The sequence below is a fragment of the Tubulanus polymorphus genome, chromosome 3 (genome assembly GCF_964204645.1).
Source record: "Tubulanus polymorphus chromosome 3, tnTubPoly1.2, whole genome shotgun sequence".
Taxonomy (NCBI): Eukaryota; Metazoa; Nemertea; class Palaeonemertea; order Tubulaniformes; family Tubulanidae; genus Tubulanus; species Tubulanus polymorphus.
In genome coordinates, this window is record NC_134027.1 from 2162433 (window position 1) to 2184268 (window position 21836).

At 36.7% G+C, this 21836-nt stretch overlaps 1 long non-coding RNA gene across 1 annotated transcript; it reads left to right on the top strand.

Moving 5' to 3' along the window:
• The first annotated feature begins 12829 nt into the window (after positions 1–12829).
• Positions 12830–16071, top strand: LOC141902296 (uncharacterized). Its single transcript, XR_012618887.1, has 7 exons — positions 12830–14241; positions 14330–14541; positions 14629–14747; positions 14835–14953; positions 15041–15159; positions 15247–15384; positions 15462–16071. It is a non-coding gene; the product is annotated as an uncharacterized LOC141902296 (long non-coding RNA).
• The last annotated feature ends 5765 nt before the right edge of the window (positions 16072–21836 follow it).

Consider the following 21836-nt stretch of genomic DNA (forward strand, 5'->3'; position numbering starts at 1 on the left):
ACATCATATGAAAAATACACTCAGATTGTTTTTCATTTATCTCGTTCCATACAATACAGGACTCAGTTCCACAGTTTGATTTGGATACAAGAATTTAAATACATATTTGTTGCATAACTGTGGAACTGGGTCTTGTTAAATTGTGAGCATGATGTTTACGATTAATCACTAGTGCGTTTTAAACTAGATATTAAAACTTTGGTTTCAAGTTAACCTTAGTTTAGATTAGTTGGTTTTTGTTTAGTTATTTTAGTAATTTTCGCTGTTTATGAATTTAATTCGTTCCAGTTGATTTAAGTCTAATTTAGTTAAAGTTTTAGTTCATTTAGGTCAAGTTTTAACTATAGCTGTTAACTTAAATAAAGTATAAACCTCTGATAAACTGAGGGTCAATTTATCTTATGATAAGTTACACTCAGGTTATTAATCAATAATCCCGTTTAAGATCTCCTTTTTTTATGCGGTTCAGAGATTTTCACTGAATAAAATAGTAACATCTTAGAATGTGATGAACTGAGGGTAAATTCAGCATTGTTGAAATTACTTTCAGGATCATCATTAAAACAATGAATGAACTGAGGGGAATTCATCATTGTTGAAATTACTCTCATCATCATCATTAAAACAATGAATGAACTGAGGGTAAATTCATCATTGTTGAAATCACTCTCAGGATCATCATTAAAACAATGGATGAACTGAGGGTAAATTCATCATTGTTGAAATCACTCTCAGGATCATCATTAAAACAATGAATGAACTGAGGGTAAATTCATCATTGTTGAAATTACTCTCAGGATCATCATTAAAACAATGAATGAACTGAGGGTAAATTCATCATTGTTGAAATCACTCTCAGGATCATCATTAAAACAATGAATGAACTGAGGGTAAATTCATCATTGTTGAAATCACTCTCAGGATCATCATTAAAACAATGAATGAACTGAGGGTAAATTCATCATTGATGAAATTACTCTCAGTTCATTGAGGATATTTTAGCATTAACACCAGTTTTTTTACCCCCCCTGTTTTCTTGTTATTGAAAGTAACATCACTAGTTATAGAGTAGATGATTAGGTTTTTTATTGTTTGATGAACTTGCAGTTAATTAGATTGATTAATAATACAATACTCTCAGGTCATTGAAACGTAATCTTTAATGTTATCTTAATTTTAGGGATGTAGGGTTTTACGCTGAAATAGATTATAAATGAATGAAACAATGGAATTTTAAATCAGTATTTTTTCGTTACTGTTAGAGAACTTTTATTTAGTTTTTAGGCTTTTCACTTTTTGCTTTCTCTAGATTCTAGTTTTTTTCTAAAATATTGTTGAAATTTTGTTGTGTTTTTTTAATCGATTTTAAGCTTAACTTGAGTCCCAGCAGGCTAGTGAATTCACTTTTCATCCGTTATTCGACTGGCAGAATATCAAGATGGCTGACTGGTAGCCATTCTTGTTCGCTAAAATCGGCAGTTTTACACAGTTTTGAAGTTTTTAAGGGAGGTTTCAAAGATTTCTCCAACATTTGATGTTTGATATCGATATGTATCCCCCATCATAATTAGAAATATTGGGTTGCTTTAACTTACAGTCATGATGTTTGATAATTGTTAGCATTGTCATAGGACCAGTCTTACCCCATTTTCTATTCTTCCCATCAGGGGTATTTAATTCATACAATTTTTCCATGAGTTTTGGTATTTATGCATATAACCGCAATCAATTGCATATTTGTAGCATTGGTTTTTGTTATGTTTACCGGGGGCATTGAATATTGAAATTGTCAGATTGTCAAGCATTTCACCGAGTGGGCATGGTGTCCCTCTAGTTTATATCTTATTTCACTGCTTTTAAGGTTCTCGTACACATTTCATATTTACATGCAGCTTTTTCATTCGATATATATCAATGCCATCCTCACTTGCCAGGTTTTAATTGTTGTCTGCCGAAGCTCATGCCAAGACAAACCCCGGTCGCAAACTCTTCATTGGTCTATTACGTTGTTCAAGATTTCTTGTGTAGACAGGTTGCCACTGAGAGGCCACCAGTCTATATATCTAGCCAATCAGATGCGTTGTTTTTCGCCGGCAGATTTGCTACACATCTGATTGACTAGATGTAAAGACTAGTGGCCGCTTAGCATCAACCCGTCAACCGAAGATATTTGGACAACGTAAGATACCAATTAAGGGTTTGCCACCAGGGTTTGTTTAAGCGTGAAATTCGGTGGGCGACAATAAAACCCTGGTGATTGAGGATGTATCGATGTACATATGAACACACAAGAAGCCAAACATAATAGGCGGCATTATTATTGGGAGGTGCACCTGGCCTAATATACCGCGTGGTAAAAACCACTCTATCTGTGGTTGTGTAGTACCAGTAATTGATGATCATCGAGTGAGTGATTGGCCTGGCCCAGTTATTCCATTCTGAATTCACTTGGGTTCCGATTATGATTGACAAATAATATAAAATATTTCATCAAATTGATCGACACATTTTATCCGTACTTGTACATGTTGTAAATTTATGAATAGCTTTTTATTTGTATGTATTATTATTTGTATATATTATATTTCTTTTTAGATTTTTTTTTATGGATTCTGATTTCTACTTGTAAATATTTTTAGATATCTTTTTAACTTAAGATTTTAATGATTATTTAAACATTTCAAATATAATCTTAAATTTTTAATTTTCTAAACTTCATAATATCTATACATCAAATCTATTTGAGTGCAAATTTTGATAAAGATTTAATTGATAATTAATATTCAAATAATTCTATTGAATAATTTTAATATTCAAAACAACAGAATGAATGCATTCAATCTTAGTTTAATACTGATATCACTTGTTGCATCTATTGTTTTAACGAGATTTTAACCTATAAGTTTGGAGCATTGATATTATTTCATTGCATTAGTCCCGCCTCCTCATTTATGGCTGATGGTTGATTTCAGATTTTCAGCTTCTGATAACATTAATATTAATTCAATGCTACGTTATGTTTTGTTGTTCTATTCTTACGAACGTTTTCAAAGATGACTTTTTGTCGAATTGATATTTGGTAGTGCAGAGGTTGAGATAATTATACAATTTTATAGAATTGTCTAAAATACTGTACCTAGTAACATATAAGTAGTATTGCTAGTGTACTTCTATTTTCAAGTTGTCCTGTGGTACGACGTTAAACTGCCTCATTTTAACAATACGTTTTATCCATACATTTTATCAGTGATTTTTATCTATTTGTCCTGTGGTATGACGTTAAACTGCCTCTTTTTAACCGTTTTTATCCATATGTTTTATTGTTTTTACCCATATGTTTTATTGTTTTTATCGCCCCTTCTTTTTCTACCTTTCTCTATCCTTTCCCTCTCTGTCTCTATCCTTTCCCTCTCTGTCTCTATCCTATCCCTCTCTGTCTCTATCCTTTCCCTCTCTCTATCCTTTCCCTCTCTCTCTCTAACCCACTAACTCTCTTCCTCTTTCTCTAACCCACTAACTCTCTCCCTCTTTCTCTAACCCACTAACTCTCTCTTCCTCTTTCTTTAACCCACTAACTCTCTCCTCTCTCTCCTTTCTTCCTCTCACCCCTCTCCTTCATCCTTCCTCCTCTCTCCCTCCTCTCTCTCTCCTCACTCTCCTCTCTCTCTCTTTTGCTCTCTTTCTCTCTATCTTGTAAATATTGTAAATTTGTAAATAGTAGTTTTATTTCTCTTGTAAATATTGTAAATTTGTAAATAGTAGTTTTTATTTCTCTTGTAAATATTGTAAATTTGTAAATAGTCGTTTTTATTTCTCTTTTTAATTTTCTTGTAGATATTGTAAATTTGTAGATAGTAGTTTGTTTTTTTCTTTTTTCATAATTTTCATCGGATCTCACTTTATTCAATACAACAGAATGAATGCATTCAATCTTGGTTTCAAACTATTACTTTTCACTTTTCACATACATTCGTAGCATTGATACCATTACATTAGATAAGTCCCTCCTCCTTTTGAATTAATATTTGAAAGAAGATTCTAGTTAAGCATATTGTAATAAGCGTATTACATCGAAGACATTTTGTCACAGGCTGAAGAGCATTTTATATCATATGTCAAGAAATAGGGATTGGAGTGATGTTGCTTCCTGTGATCTCTGATCTGTTAGCTTGCAAGTGTATTTAACCATCTCTTGTTTGTAAATGATTGAGTGTACTTTACCATTACTGGTATGCAATATGCTTTAGCATCATTGGTTGCAGTTATGAAAAATCATCTCATTGATTGTGCATACCTATCCCTCACTGGTTGCAGTTCACTCCATTGGTTGCAGCTATGAACAATCATCTCATCGATTGTGCATACTTCCCCCTCACTGGTTGTCACTTCATTGGTTGCAGCTGAACAATCATCTTAATGATTGAGCGTATTTCCCCTCACTGGTTTGAAATATAATTTCCTCTCACTGGTTGCAGTTCACTCCATTGGTTGCAGCTATGAACAATCATCTCAATGATTGAGCTAATTTCCCCTCACTGGTTTGAAATATAATTCCCCCTCACTGGTTGCAGTTCTCTCCATTGGTTGCAGCTATGAACAATCATCTCATTGATTGTGCATACTTCCCCTCACTGGTTGCAGTTCACTCCATTGGTTGCAGCTATGAACAATCATCTCATTGATTGTGCATACTTTCCCCTCACTGGTTGCAGTTCACTTCATTGGTTGCAGCTATGAACAATCATCTCATCGATTGTGCATACTTCCTCTCACTGCTGGTTTGCAGTTTTCAGTTTACATGATGTGTTTGATGATGATAAATGCTGGTTTTATCATTGGCTCTACGCGAACAGTTATCAAAATGTTTGAAGCCTTTGCCAGACGTTTTGTGGGTTCGATCTCTCTAAGAAAAAGCTAAAAGGGATAAGGGTTTCAATTTGGAATACAGTTTGTCTCCTCCAGCAACAAACGTCCATAGTCTAGAATAAACTGATTTGCATTTGTAAAAAAGCTTTGATAGGTGTATCGCTACATTTCCTACTAGACTCCTCTCTCTCATCACGAAATATGAATTACTGCCAAATCAATTGGTGGTAATGAAAGTAAATTGTTACAAAACACTGCAAGTGGGTGTCTTGAAACAATGATACATATAATGAAACATTGATAGATGTACTGATCTTGCGGTTTGTTCTACCTCCTTCCTCTGCTACGAGGTGATATATCGTGCCATTTTTATATACAATATAAAAATCATAGACAATTAAAATCTTGTGGTGGCATGGCTTCTCCTTTTGTTCTCTATAACTCCCGGTAATGGCCTTGCTATGACATCAAACGAGTATCAAATACAGAAGATACTCCGTTATTCTCCTTTAAAAATGGAAAATACTGTTGTTTGCTACTACGGCAAATACTGTTGTTTGCTACTGCATGTTGCTCATTCCACTCTGTTCTAGGGGTGATATTGAGTTTTGGAGTCTCTTCTCCTTCCCTTGCCTTCTTGAATTGTCAAATAGATGTGATTTACAATACTGATTACTTCCTTATTTGAAAACTACATGTTGCTGATGCTTGCTATCATTCAACTCTTGTTTTGGTTGTGATATTGAGTTTTAAACGTTGTGTTAGGTGTACATGCCTCCTCTCCTCTCTCTCCTCTCTCATCAACAATTAAATAAGACACTCCTTGTTTATATACATTTAGTTCTTTGCTGTGGTTTCCTGAATAGAAAAGTTTGAAATTGCTCATTGATTGCAGCGCATTTCAAACTATGGATCAATTACTGCTAAATCAATTGATGGTGATGAAAGTTAAGTGTTACAAAACACTGTGGGTAAATTACTGCTAAATCAATTGGTGGTGATGAAAGTTAAGTGTTACAAAACACTGTGGGTAAATTACTGGTAAATCAATCTGTGGTGATGAAAGTTAAGTGTTACAAAACACTGTGGGTAAATTACTGCTAAATCAATCTGTAGTGATGAAAGTAAAGTGCTACAAAACACTGTGGGTAAATTACTGCTAAATCACAACTGATGACCTCCTTTAATACTGCTGCTTGCTGCTGGGTGTTAATTGATACACTCTGTTTTGGGGTGAGTCTCCTCCTTCCTTCTTCAACAGTCACGTAGAAACCTGACAAATGAACTGAATTGTCAGTGTGTTACATCACTGATGGGCTCCTTTAATACTGCTGCTTGCTGCTGGGTGTTAATTGATACACTCTGTTTTGGGGTGATATTGAGTGCAGGAGTCTCCTCCTTCCTGCTTCAGCTGTCATGTAGAAACGTGACAAACAAACTGAATTGTCAGTGCGTTACAACACTGATGGGCTCCTTTAATACTGCTGCTTGCTGCTGGGTGTTAATTGATACACTCTGTTTTGGGGTGATATTGAGTGCAGGAGTCTCCTCCTTCCTGCTTCAACTGTCATGTAGAAACGTGACAAAGGAACTGAATTGTCAGTGCGTTACAACACTGATGACCTCCTTTAATACTGCTGCTTGCTGCTGGGTGTTAATTCTTACCACCTTTCATGAACTTCTTGAATTATTACATTAAACATTATTACAATAAGAATTATTACATTAAACATTATAACATCATGAATCATCCTCCTTAAATACTGCTGCTTGCTGCTGGCTCTGTTTTGGGGTGATATTGAGTTCAGGATCAGTCTCCTCCTTCCTTCTTCAACTGTCATGTAGAAACATGACAAATGAACTGAATTGTCAGTGTGTTACATCACTGATGGGCTCCTTTAATACTGCTGCTTGCTGCTGGGTGTTAATTGATACACTCTGTTTTGGGGTGATATTGAGTGCAGGAGTCTCCTCCTTCCTGCTTCAGCTGTCATGTAGAAACGTGACAAACAAACTGAATTGTCAGTGCGTTACAACACTGATGGGCTCCTTTAATACTGCTGCTTGCTGCTGGGTGTTAATTGATACACTCTGTTTTGGGGTGATATTGATCGCAGGAGTCTTCTCCTCCCTTCTTCAACTGTCATGTGGAAACGTGACAAACGAACTGAATTGTCAGTGCGTTACAACACTGATGACCTCCTTTAATACTGCTGCTTGGTGCTGGGTGTTAATTAATACACTCTGTTTTGGGGTGATATTGAGTTCAGGAGTCTCCTCCTTCCTTCTTCAACTGTCATGTAGAAACGTGACTAACAAACTGAATTGTCAGTGTGTTACAGCACTGATGACCTCCCTTAATACTGCTGCTTGCTGCTGGGTGTTAATAAATACACTCTGTTCAGGGGTGATATTGAGTGCAGGACTCTCCTCCTTCCTTCTTCAACTGTCATGTAGAAATGTGACAAACAAACTGAATTTTCAGTGTGGTACAACACTGATGACCTCCTTTTAAATACTACTGCTTGCTGCTGGGTGTTAATTGATACACTCTGTTATGGGGTGATATTGAGTTTTGGCGAGTTTTGCTCCCTGATCATCTTTATTGCGACTTTACGTTTTAAATGTATAAATATTCAAAGCAGCTATCCATCGATAGCTTTGTGGTGGTTGAATCATTGAAATGTTACTGGTGTTGGTACATTGTATATATTGTAATATATGTCGGTGAAATGGGATTGATTATGTTTCCTGATCGTCCTTATTGCGACTTTACGTTTTAAATGTATAAATATTCAAAACAGCTATCCATCGATAGCTTTGTGGTGGTTGAATCTTTGAAATGTCGCTGGTGTTGGTACATTGTATAGATTGTAATATATGTCGGTGAAATTGGATTGATCATGTTTTGTGATCGTCCTTTTTGCGACTTTACGTTTTAAATGTATAAATATTCAAAACAGCTATCCATCGATAGCTTTGTGGTGGTTGAATCATTGAAATAATGCTGGTGTTGATTCTCTGTGTATACTGTATCAGCAAATATTATCACATTACGCATTTTAAAAGTGTTATACTCAAAGATGCTATATTTTGATAGCTTCACTTTGGTTCCTTGCACCTGAAGGTTGTTAACTGTCATATAGAAACGTGACAAACAAACTGATTTGTCAGTGTGTTACAAGACTGATGACCTCCTTTAATACTGCTGCTTGCTGCTGCTTGTTAATTAATACACTCTGTTTTGGGGTGATATTGAGTTCAAGAGTCTCCTCTTTCCTTCTTCAACTGTCATGTAGAAACGTGACAAAGGAACTGAATTGTCAGTGCGTTACAACACTGATGGCCTCCTTTAATACTGCTGCTTGCTGGTGGTGTTAATTCTTATCACCTTCCATGAATTTCTTGAATTATTACATTAAACATTATTACAATAAGAATTATTACATTAAACATTATAACATCATGAATCATCCTCCTTAAATACTGCTGCTTGCTGCTGGCTCTGTTTTGGGGTGATATTGATCGCAGGAGTCTTCTCCTTCCTTCTACAACTGTCATGTAGAAACGTGACAAATGAACTGAATTGTCAGTGCGTTACAACACTGATGACCTCCTTTAATACTGCTGCTTGCTGCTGGCTCTGTTTTGGGGTGATATTGATCGCAGGAGTCTTCTCCTTCCTTCTTCAACTGTCATGTAGAAACGTGACTAACAAACTGAATTGTCAGTGCGTTACAACACTGATGGGCTCCTTTAATACTGCTGCTTGCTGCTGGGTGTTAATTCTTACCACCTTCCATGAACTGCTTGAATTATTACATTAAACATTATTACAATAAGAATTATTACATTAAACATTATAACATCATGAATCATCCTCCTTAAATACTGCTGCTTGCTGCTGGCTCTGTTTTGGGGTGATATTGAGTTCAGGAGTCTCCTCCTTCCTTCTTCAACTGTCATGTAGAAACATGACAAACGAACTGAATTGTCAGTGCGTTACAACACTGATGACCTCCTTTAATACTGCTGCTTGGTGCTGGGTGTTAATTAATACACTCTGTTTTGGGGTGATATTGAGTTCAGGAGTCTCCTCCTTCCTTCTTCAACTGTCATGTAGAAACGTGACTAACAAACTGAATTGTCAGTGTGTTACAGCACTGATGACCTCCCTTAATACTGCTGCTCGCTGCAGCATGTTAATAAATACACTCTGTTCAGGGGTGATATTGAGTGCAGGAGTCTCCTCCTTCCTTCTTCAACTGTCATGTAGAAACGTGACAAACAAATTGAATTTTCAGTGTGGTACAACACTGATGACCACCTTAAATACTGCTGCTTGCTGCTGCGTGTTAATTGATACACTCTGTTATGGGGTGATATTGAGTTTTGGTGAGTTTTGCTCCCTGATCATCTTTATTGCGACTTTACATTTTAAATGTATAAATATTCAAAACAGCTATCCATCGATAGCTTTGTGGTGGTTGAATTATTGAAATGTTACTGGTGTTGGTACATTGTATATATTGTAATATATGTCGGTGAAATATGTCGGTGAAATGGGATTGATCATGTTTCCTGATCATCCTTATTGCGACTTAATGTTTTAAATGTATAAATATTCAAAACAGCTATCCATCGATAGCTTTGTGGTGGTTGAATCATTGAAATGTCGCTGGTGTTGGTACATTGTATATATTGTAATATATGTCGGTGAAATTGGATTGATCATGTTTTGTGATCATCCTTTTTGCGACTTTACGTTTTAAATGTATAAATATTCAAAACAGCTATCCATCGATAGCTTTGTGGTGGTTGAATCATTGAAATAATGCTGGTGTTGGTTCTTTGTATATATTTTGTAATATATGTCGGTGAAATGGGATTGATCCTGTTTTGTGATCGTCCTTTTTGCGACTTTACGTTTTAAATGTATAAATATTCAAAACAGCTATCCATCGATAGCTTTGTGGTGGTTGAATCATTGAAATAATGCTGGTGTTGGTTCTGTGTATATATATTGTAATATATGTCAGTGAAATGGGGTTGATCATGTTTTGTGATCATCCTTATTGCGACTTAACGTTTTAAATGTATAAATATTCAAAACAGCTATCCATCGATAGCTTTGTGGTGGTTGAATCTTTGAAATGTCGCTGGTGTTGGTACATTGTATAGATTGTAATATATGTCGGTGAAATGGGATTGATCATGTTTTGTGATCATCCTTATTGCGACTTAACTTTTTAAATGTATAAATATTCAAAACAGCTATCCATCGATAGCTTTGTGGTGGTTGAATCTTTGAAATGTCGCTGGTGTTGGTACATTGTATAGATTGTAATATATGTCAGTGAAATGGGATTGATCATGTTTTGTGATCATCCTTATTGCGACTTTACGTTTTAAATGTATAAATATTCAAAACAGCTATCCATCGATAGCTTTGTGGTGGTTGAATCATTGAAATAATGCTGGTGTTGGTTCTTTGTATATATTTTGTAATATATGTCGGTGAAATGGGATTGATCCTGTTTTGTGATCGTCCTTTTTGCGACTTTACGTTTTAAATGTATAAATATTCAAAACAGCTATCCATCGATAGCTTTGTGGTGGTTGAATCATTGAAATAATGCTGGTGTTGGTTCTGTGTATATATATTGTAATATATGTCAGTGAAATGGGATTGATCATGTTTTGTGATCATCCTTATTGCGACTTAACGTTTTAAATGTATAAATATTCAAAACAGCTATCCATCGATAGCTTTGTGGTGGTTGAATCTTTGAAATGTCGCTGGTGTTGGTACATTGTATAGATTGTAATATATGTCGGTGAAATGGGATTGATCATGTTTTGTGATCATCCTTATTGCGACTTAACTTTTTAAATGTATAAATATTCAAAACAGCTATCCATCGATAGCTTTGTGGTGGTTGAATCTTTGAAATGTCGCTGGTGTTGGTACATTGTATAGATTGTAATATATGTCGGTGAAATGGGATTGATCATGTTTTGTGATCATCCTTATTGCGACTTAACTTTTTAAATGTATAAATATTCAAAACAGCTATCCATCGATAGCTTTGTGGTGGTTGAATCTTTGAAATGTCGCTGGTGTTGGTACATTGTATAGATTGTAATATATGTCAGTGAAATGGGATTGATCATGTTTTGTGATCATCCTTATTGCGACTTTACGTTTTAAACGTATAAATATTCAAAACAGCTATCCATCGATAGCTTTGTGGTGGTTGAATCATTGAAATAATGCTGGTGTTGGTTCTCTGTGTATACTGTATCAGCAAATATTATCACATTACGCATTTTAAAAGTGTTATACTCAAAGATGCTATTGTTTGATTGCTTCACTTTGGTTCCTTGCACCTGAAGGTTGTTAACTGTCATATAGAAACGTGACAAACAAACTGATTTGTGAGTGTGTAACAAGACTGATGACCTCCTTTAATACTGCTGCTTGCTGCTGCGTGTTAATTAATACACTCTGTTTTGGGGTGATATTGAGTTCAGGAGTCTCCTCTTTCCTTCTTCAACTGTCATGTAGAAACGTGACAAACAAACTGAATTGTCAGCGTGTTACATCACTGATGGCCTCCTTTAATACTGCTGCTTGCTGCTGGGTGTTAATTCTTACCACCTTCCATGAACTTCTTGAATTATTACATTAAACATAATTACAATAAGAATTATTACATTAAACATTATAACATCATGAATCATCCTCCTTAAATACTGCTGCTTGCTACTGGCTCTGTTTTGGGGTGATATTGATCGCAGGAGTCTTCTCTTACCTTCTTCAACTGTCATGTAGAAACGTGACAAATGAACTGAATTGTCAGTGCGTTACAACACTGATGACCTCCTTTAATACTGCTGCTTGCTGCTGGCTCTGTTTTGGGGTGGTATTGATCACAGGGGTCTTCTCCTTCCTTCTTCAACTGTCATGTAGAAACGTGACAAAGGAACTGAATTGTCAGTGCGTTACAACACTGATGACCTCCTTTAATACTGCTGCTTGCTGCTGGGTGTAAATTCTTACCACCTTCCATGAACTTCTTGAATTATTAAATTAAACATTATTACAATAAGAATTATTACATTAAACATTATAACATCATGAATCATCCTCCTTATATACTGCTGCTTGCTGCTGGCTCTGTTTTGGGGTGATATTGAGTTCAGGAGTCTCCTCCTTCCTTCTTCAACTGTCATGTAGAAACATGACAAACGAACTGAATTGTCAGTGCGTTACAACACTGATGACCTCCTTTAATACTGCTTCTTGGTGCTGGGTGTTAATTAATACACTCTGTTTTGGGGTGATATTGAGTTCAGGAGTCTCCTCCTTCCTTCTTCAACTGTCATGTAGAAATGTGACTAACAATCTGAATTGTCAGTGTGTTACAGCACTGATGACCTCCCTTAATACTGCTGCTTGCTGCAGCGTGTTAATAAATACACTCTGTTCAGGGGTGATATTGAGTGCAGGAGTCTCCTTCCTTCTTCAACTGTCATGTAGAAACATGACAAACAAACTGAATTTTCAGTGTGGTACAACACTGATGACCTCCTTTTAAATACTGCTGCTTGGTGCTGGGTGTTAATTAATACACTCTGTTATGGGGTGATATTGAGTTTTGGCGAGTTTGCTCCCTGATCGTCCTTATTGCGACTTTACGTTTTAAATGTATAAATATTCAAAACAGCTATCCATCGATAGCTTTGTGGTGGTTGAATCTTTGAAATGTTACTGGTGTTGGTACATTGTATATATTGTAATATATGTCGGTGAAATGGGATTGATCATGTTTCCTGATCGTCCTTATTGCGACTTAACGTTTTAAATGTATAAATATTCAAAGCAGCTATCCATCGATAGCTTTGTGGTTTTTGAATCTTTGAAATGTCACTGGTGTTGGTTCTGTGTATATATTGTAATATATGGCGGTGAATTGGGATTGATCATGTTTCCTGATCGTCCTTATTGCGACTTATTACGTTTTAAATGTATAAATATTCAAAACAGCTATCCATCGATAGCTTTGTGGTGGTTGAATCATTGAAATGCTACTGGTGTTGGTACATTGTATATATTGTAACATATGTCGGTGAAATGGGATTGATCATGTTTCCTGATCATCCTTATTGCGACTTTACGTTTTAAATGTATAAATATTCAAAACAGCTATCCATCGATAGCTTTGTGGTGGTTGAATCATTGAAATAATGCTGGTGTGGTTCTCTGTATATATTGTATCAGCAAATTATTATCACATTACTCATTTTAAAAGTGTTATACTCAAAGATGCTATTGTTTGATAGCTTCACTTAGGATCCTTGCACCTGAAGGTTGTGAACTGTCATATAGAAAAGTGACTAATGAACACAATTGTCAGTGTGTTACAACACTGATGACCTCCTTCAATAGGTGTTGATGGAAGTTACGTGTTACAAAACACTGTCGGTAAATCACTGCTAAACAATTGTTTGTGATAAAATTGAAATTTAGTGATCCCTCCCCCTCTTGAATTGTCAAGTTAATTGTGACATAAACTGAATTGTAAGTGACTTAAGGCTGGGGTGATATTGAGGTTTAATGCCTTCCCCTCCTTTCCCTTCTTGAATTGACAAAACTGAATTGTTAGTGACTTGATTATATTACTCCACTTAAGGAGTGATAAAATTGTCGGCGTCTTAACTCTGATGATGAGGTAAACCAGTTTCTAAATCTGTGAGCCGACAGTGTAAAAAACTGTTAGAATTCAAATTGCTTTAAACATCTTCAGAAAGATGGTTGATCATCGTAAACACTGGTGAAAACAATTTACATCCCAAATTTGCACTTGACGTCCCACTTTGCATTTGACGTCCAAATTTGCACTTGACGTCCCACTTTGCACTTGACGTCCCACTTTGCACTTGCACCGACGAATCGATTGCACTAAACAGCACTGGCACACCCGCGGGTCCATGCGCATGGTTAACAAATTGATCAGCATGCAGCATGCCATCTTTGTGTGTGGAAATAATTTACAAACAGCTGTGAGTTTAAAATTAAAGAAGGTATTTTTGTGTCATTTCTTGTACAATCTCCAACAACGATGATGTAAAGAAAAACATAATGTCCATTTTATTATGTTGAAAAAATTAAAAGTGTTGCATAGTTAAATATTAATGAGTAAAATGAGAGAAAAGAGGAAGAAAGAGAGTCCCAGAGAGAGAAGCGTTGAATTGGTGTCTGTTGTCAGCAGAGATCGTAGGAAATCTCCACCCCTCAAACAGAAAGTTCAAGATGATACCGAAAGTTTCTGAGGTTCTGAGAAATTTCGCTAAGTCAAGACTATAAATCAGGTAAAATATATATTGCTATAAATTGTTTTGTAGATAAGAATTGAAATTTCTTTTTTTAAGAATTATTCATTTTTTGTGTACATTATAGTATTGAGCTTGTGGTTGGCTGTACAATATCAGATGACGGGAAGATCAGATCAGAGATGCTGAACAATTTCTTCTTTCAGTGTTTGTCTGTAGAAATCGAAGGTATTCTGAGGAATCTCCACATCAAACAGAAAGTTCAAGAAGATACTAAAAGTTGCTGGAGTTCTGAGCACTTTCTTTTTTAAGTCATAAGTCTGAATTGACTATAATCAGGTATAATTGAACTTGATATGAATTTCATTGTAGGAACAGCAGACTTAATGAAGCTGGTTACTTTTATTCTATGTATTTCTGTTGTAGCCAGTGGTTTGTCTGTTTGTTGGTTGTTGGTATAGAGGAAAGGAACACATCGGAGTTCACGAAGCGTTCAGCAACTTTCTCAAGGTCCAAGTCATGAGTCTGAATTGACTATAAATCAGGTATAATTAAACCCGATATGAATTTCATGGTAGGAACAGCAGACTCAATGAAGCTGGTTACTTTTATTCTATGTATTTCTGTTGTAGCCAGTGGTTTGTCTGTTTGTTGGTTGTTGGTAGAGAGGAAAGGAACACATTGGAGTTCACGAAGCATTCAGCAACTTTCTCAAGGTCCAAGTCATGAGTCTGAATTGACTATAAATCAGGTATAATTAAACCTGATATGAATTTCATGGTAGGAACAGCAGACTCAATGAAGCTGGTTACTTTTATTTCATGTATTTCTGTTGTAGCCAGTGGTTTGTCTGTTTGTTGGTTGTTGGTAGAGAGGAAAGGAACACATCGGAGTTCACGAAGCATTCAGCAACTTTCTCAAGGTCCAAGTCATGAGTCTGAATTGACTATAAATCAGGTATAATTAAACCTGATATGAATTTCATGGTAGGAACAGCAGACTCAATGAAGCGGGTTACTTTTATTTCATGTATTTCTGTTGTAGCCAGTGGTTTGTCTGTTTGTTGTGGTCGTTGTTGGTAAAGACATGTAATACTAGAGGAAAGGGAAACATCAAAGTTCTGGAAGTATTGAGCAAATTTCTCCAGGTCGATGTCGTGACTCTGAATTGACTATAAATCAGGTATAGTTGAAATTTATCTTTGGTGAAGAGTCTTAAAAATGATATCATTATTCATATTTTGTGTTTTGTCATTGTAGTATTGAGCTTGTGGTTGGCTGTAGAACATCAAACGACAGGAAAAGATCAGATCAGAGATGCCGACCAATATCTCCATCAATTCGGGACTTTCAGTGATTGTTACCCTCGAGTTAGCGCAGTTCCGTAGATGCTGACCAATTTCTCCGTCAAATTGGGACTTTCAGTGTTTGTTACCGCTAGTTAGCGTAGTTCCAGAGATGCCGACCAATTTCTCCGCCAAATTGGGACTTTCAGTGTTTGTTACCACGAGTTATCATAGTTCCAGAAATGCCGAACAATGTCTCCGTCAAATCAGGACTTTCAGTGTTTGTTACTGCGAGTTAGCCTAGTTCCAGAGATGCCAAACAATTTCTCTGAGGCTGATGGCTTCAGGGATAGGTTGAATGTAAATACACATTGTACATCTATTGGAAAATAAATATGAACTGATGGTTTGATTGGCTGGTTTGTTGTTGAATCTGATTGTGGGTTATTAATTACTGATGTGCTGCGACTTAGCGTTTTATATGCATACATTTCAAAGGGCTTCTCTTGTTTTTGTTGTGCTGGTTAAATTATTTTGTAAATGATAATTGAGGATGTCAAACTTTGGTTTAGAGTTTTGTTACAGTGATGAATGAATAAACTGTATATGTGGAGATTATGTACTTGTGACTGCGTTTGTTTTTGTAAATACATTTATTTTTTTAAAATGATTGTTTTTGTGTTGCATCTCATTCTGACGATGTTAAACTCTTACTCAAGATACACAGTTTGCTCTTGACTTGTTTGATTATTATATTGATGAATACATTGATTTTATGGTGTTTGATTATCTGTTGAACTATGAATACCATTTGAACTACTAACCACTAGTTGTTTTAACATCAGTATCATTAATGGTCAGTTGTTCTCTACAAATTATGTGTTATTATTTCCTTATATAATGTACGGTGGACTCTCCAGTCACTTTTATCTTGGAGTAATGATTTTCCAAGCTTACATCAATTTGGACATAAAAGAATTTCAATGCAAATAGTTCAATGTCTTTATCTGCAGGTGACAATTATCACCTTGTCTTTATTGATTCGAGTTAGTCAAGTCTATTGTACATGGATTCTTTTTTCTCTGGAAGTGAATTAAATGAAACGGGACGACAGTTGAACCCCATTAATACGATTGTGTTTAGGACGAAAACCGTTTATTACGATCAGATTTTCGGCATGTCCCGGCTAATTTACATCGATCCATATTTTGATAATACGACAATTTCACTTTCAACCATAAGATTTGTATTTAACTAAGGATCCACTGTAAAATGAGGACTTCAAACCATTCTCACTGATGTAGAGACTTTCTTTTATTAAAGTTTTCAGTCTGGCCCGATTACTCATAAATTATGCATGTATCAATCTGCCGCAGCTTGGCACTACCCTATCTGCTGAGGATACTCCAGTACCTACCCATACCCTTCAGACACTCGTTTAGACTTTAGACCTTCTACATAATCTGAAGTACTCGCTCTTCAAAGACAGCTTGAACCCTCCTCCCACCCCCTTTCAGATAGAATGTCTGGGGTCCAGGCAACAGATCGACACCTTTCTCTTGGCTTTGAGTAATCAGACCGACCTTGTCTGATTACTCTTTTTTTATATCTTAAGTTTATTTGCCGTAAAAGCTGAGCGGCCGGTTGTAGCTCCATAACAAACTAAATCACACCCACTGGAGTCAGGTGGGGGACTGATCAGTTTTAGAAAATAGAATATTTGAATAAGGTCTGAGACTTTCATTTATTTGACTATTTATGCAGCTATCAACCTGCATTTTGGACACTGATTCCCTGCCATTAATGGAATAATTAATTTGTCTTTTCGCAATTGTTTCCTTAAATACATTTTGTTCTACACTGAAAAATAACTGTGTCAGGTACGAACTCCATCGATAGTTGCTCGAGCTGTTTCTGATAGGGCCTGATGCTGAAGTAGACGATGAGCTGGGGTGTCCCAGTAATTATTCAGAGTGGTCCTGATGCAGACAAAAAGGACATGTAAAGGTGTTCTGGGTTCGAACGTAGATACCACTTATACTGGGAATGATCCTAATGTTGAAATGAAGTTAAATAGGACTGTACGATACAATTATACATATAACTATTATCGCCACCGATTGGAATTTCGATAAACTATCAAATAGCTAGAATTAACCGTTGTAAATATTTGTAATGTACCACATTTCACAAGCGCCATCTATCGGAATATGGAATAAAATTTCATCTATAACTTAATGGAGAAGAAAAATCACAATTATTCTCAGGAATAGAATTTTGCTGCTATGTTAGGTAATTAATGATAACGATGATACAAGTTTTTGTAAAAATTAAATTAAATGATTCCAAGCGGCGCTGTTTTTATTTGCAATCTATAATTTATTACGATTAACGTGCTATATGTTTCTTCTAATTTCTTTGCACTTCACTTTCTGTGTTACATTTGCATACGTATTTCTATACATTGTTTGCATCAATAAATATGAATGCACTTGTGTTAAATAACAAGTCCTTATCGCATCGTAATTAAACTGGCTATCGGCTTGCTCACACCTAAATGGGAGGTGACGAAGAGATGAGGAGAGCACGCCGCAATTGCTCATTACGTCAATATAAAACATTCGACACATTTTCTAAACTCATTTTGGTAACATGCGTGAGGCCTAGCCTAGATTGCAGCAGTTGAACAGGCCTCTCAGGGCAGGTGATAGGCAGAAGTCAAACTGCAGCAGTTGAACTGGCCTCTCAGGGCAGGTTGATTTCTGCAGAATGAAACTGGCCTCTCCAGGGCAGGTGATATCAGAACTCAAACAGCAGCAGTTAAACTGGCCTCTCAGGGCAGGTTGATAAGTCAAACTGCAGCAGTTGAACAGGCCTCTCAGGGCAGGTGATATCAGAAGTCAAACTGCAGCAGTTGAACTGGCCTCTCAGGGCAGGTTGATTTCTGCAGAATGAAACTGGCCTCTCAGGGCAGGTTGATTTCTGAAGAATGAAACTGGCCTCTCAGGGCAGGTTGATATCGGAAGTCAAACTGCAGCAGTTGAACTAGACTCTCAGGGCAAGTTGATATCTGCAGAATGAAACTGGCCTCTCAGGGCAGGTGATATCAGAACTCAAACAGCAGCAGTAAAACTGGCCTCTCAGGGCAGGTTGATTTCTGCAAAAATGAAAGTGGCTTGATATCAGAAGCGGAATGAGGTTGATATCAGAAGTCAAACTGCAGCAGTTGAACAGGCCTCTCAGGGCAGGTGATATCAGAAGTCAAACTGCAGCAGTTGAACTGGCCTCTCAGGGCAGGTTGACGACAGTAGACTACGTATATAATTGCACCCGCAGGGCTGATCAGATTAGATTCAATTGCGTATGCCTTATTGCATGTGGCAACTATAATTATGCCATTGTCATTAGATAAAGTATAAAACTGATTAAAGTTGGCCTGCGCTCAGGTAATTAACCTAACGAAAAATAATATGACATATGATCAACCAACCCTTACCCCGGAGAAGAAAAATATGATCAGCAGAATTACAAAAGAGTTTCTGCGAAAGCAGTAGACAACCCCGAAAAATTCACTGTTGAATTAGAATATACAGCATATTGAAACGCACTAATATCAGTGGACGACACAAATTGTTTATGTAGGCCTATAGGATATTTGAATAATTAAATTAATGCTTTGAAATTTATATAATCACCATAACTTTTCGTCGTCGGTTAACTACATAACTTTTTAAAAATACATTTCTTATTATGAATGAATTTTAATTGAAATATTACTTTCGTTTTATTTGTGTCGATATATCAATACGTTTAATTTATTTCATTTTAATCCATTTAATTTCATGACTCGATAATGTGCATGTCAAACATCGGCGAGATAGTTCGCCGTTTCATCAGAATTATAGCACAGTTTTCCATTTATACTGCTTAATTGCGCCAATGGCCTCTCAGGGCAGGTCTGCGGATTCTTAAGAATGACCCTTCTCGAATAAAGTGATAGCTTCATGTAGGTTCAAGGAGTGGGGTCTGTCTGCAGAGTGCGCAGGGGGCCGCTGCGGCCCCCTGCGCTCAATGGGTGCGCAGGGGGCCGGGTATTGTAAAGTGAGAACTGGTATGTGATGCTAGACGAAACGATGATTTTTTAGCAATAATGCAGAAATTTATTTTAACTCGCGTTTTTAAATAGAAAAACAATTAAGCTGATTTAATTTTGATTTTTGAGCTAGAACTTTTATATATGCTTAATCATATAATTCAAAATCGTAGATATAGGATTGATATTGTTACTATGAAAATTAAGGTCAATCGCGCCGGGGGCCGTCCTCTACGTACATAACTCGGTTTTTTAAACTCCTGAATTTCCCATTCACCATGTCGTCGTTTTTCAACAGCAAAAAATAGTCGTCCAAAATAAGATGAAAGCTGAGAAAATGCGAGTTTCACTGTTCATTTATTTATTTGACATACATATTCGATTGACACTTAAACATCATAAGTATCAGAGGCGGCTCGATAATTGGTAATAGCATAATAACGATAATACATACACATCACTGACTTAAATATTCATACATGTAAATTGAAGCTCACGTATCTTGTTGTACTGGATTTTATAGATCGCTTGATTTCATAGATCACAGACTTAATAAAATATTTATACACATGGATATTATAGATCGCTTGATTTCTAATCTCGATATCTTTAATTTGTATCATAATACTTTCGATAATTGGCGATAACATGATAATGATAATACATACATTTCTCTGACTTAATAAAATATTTATACATATGGATATTATAGATCGCTTGATTTCCGATTTCAATATTCTTAATCTGTACCGTAATATTTTCGAAATAGATTATATACGTCAACTAACGACTTTGCTTCAGTCCGTCGGCATATTGCGTCACTGTTTTCATAAGGTAGTCCATTGTAAATGCTAACGATGTAGACGAGAGCTTCCTTGTGTAAAACGTCATTCGAATAATAACTGGATAAGCTGAAATGAATCATCAGGAAATTAAATTTAACCCTAACCCTGCGCACCTATCTAGCAGAAGACAAGTATAACTATTTACGCTATTAAACCGCGGCCCCCTGCGCACCTATCTAGCAGAAGTCAAGTAAAACTATTTACACTACTAAAACGCGGCCCCCTGCGCACATATCTAGCAGAAGACAAGTAAAACTATTTACACTACTAAAACGCGGCCCCCTGCGCACCTATCCAGCAGAAGACAAGTAAAACTATTAAAACTTTTAAAACGCGGCCCCCTGCGCACATATCCAGCAGTAGACAAGTAAAACTATGGTAAAACTATTAAACCGCGGCCCCCTGCGCACCTATCCAGCAGAAGACAAGTAAAACTATTAAAACTTTTAAAACGCGGCCCCCTGCGCACCCATCCAGCAGAAGACAAGTATAACTATTTACACTACTAAAACGCGGCCCCCTGCGCGCATATCTAGCAGAAGACAAGTAAAACTATTTACACTATTAAAACGCGGCCCCCTGCGCACCTATCCAGCAGAAGACAAGTAAAACTATTTACGCTATTAAAACGCGGCCCCCTGCGCACATATCCAGCAGAAGTCAAGTAAAACTATTTACACTACTAAAACGCGGCCCCCTGCGCGCATATCTAGCAGAAGTCAAGTAAAACTATTAAAACTTTTAAAACGCGGCCCCCTGCGCACCCATCCAGCAGAAGACAAGTAAAACTATTTACACTATTAAAACGCGGCCCCCTGCGCACCTATCCAGCAGAAGACAAGTATAACTATTTACGCTATTAAAACGCGGCCCCCTGCGCACCTATCCAGCAGAAGTCAAGTAAAACTATTTACACTACTAAAACGCGGCCCCCTGCGCGCATATCTAGCAGAAGTCAAGTAAAACTATTTACACTACTAAAACGCGGCCCCCTGCGCGCATATCTAGCAGAAGACAAGTAAAACTATTTACACTATTAAAACGCGGCCCCCTGCGCACCTATCTAGCAGAAGACAAGTAAAACTATTAAAACTTTTAAAACGCGGCCCCCTGCGCACCTATCCAGCAGAAGACAAGTAAAACTATTTACACTATTAAAACGCGGCCCCCTGCGCACCTATCCAGCAGAAGACAAGTAAAACTATTAAAACTTTTAAAACGCGGCCCCCTGCGCACCTATCCAGCAGAAGACAAGTAAAACTATTAAAACTTTTAAAACGCGGCCCCCTGCGCACATATCCAGCAGTAGACAAGTAAAACTATGGTAAAACTATTAAACCGCGGCCCCCTGCGCACCTATCCAGCAGAAGACAAGTAAAACTATTAAAACTTTTAAAACGCGGCCCCCTGC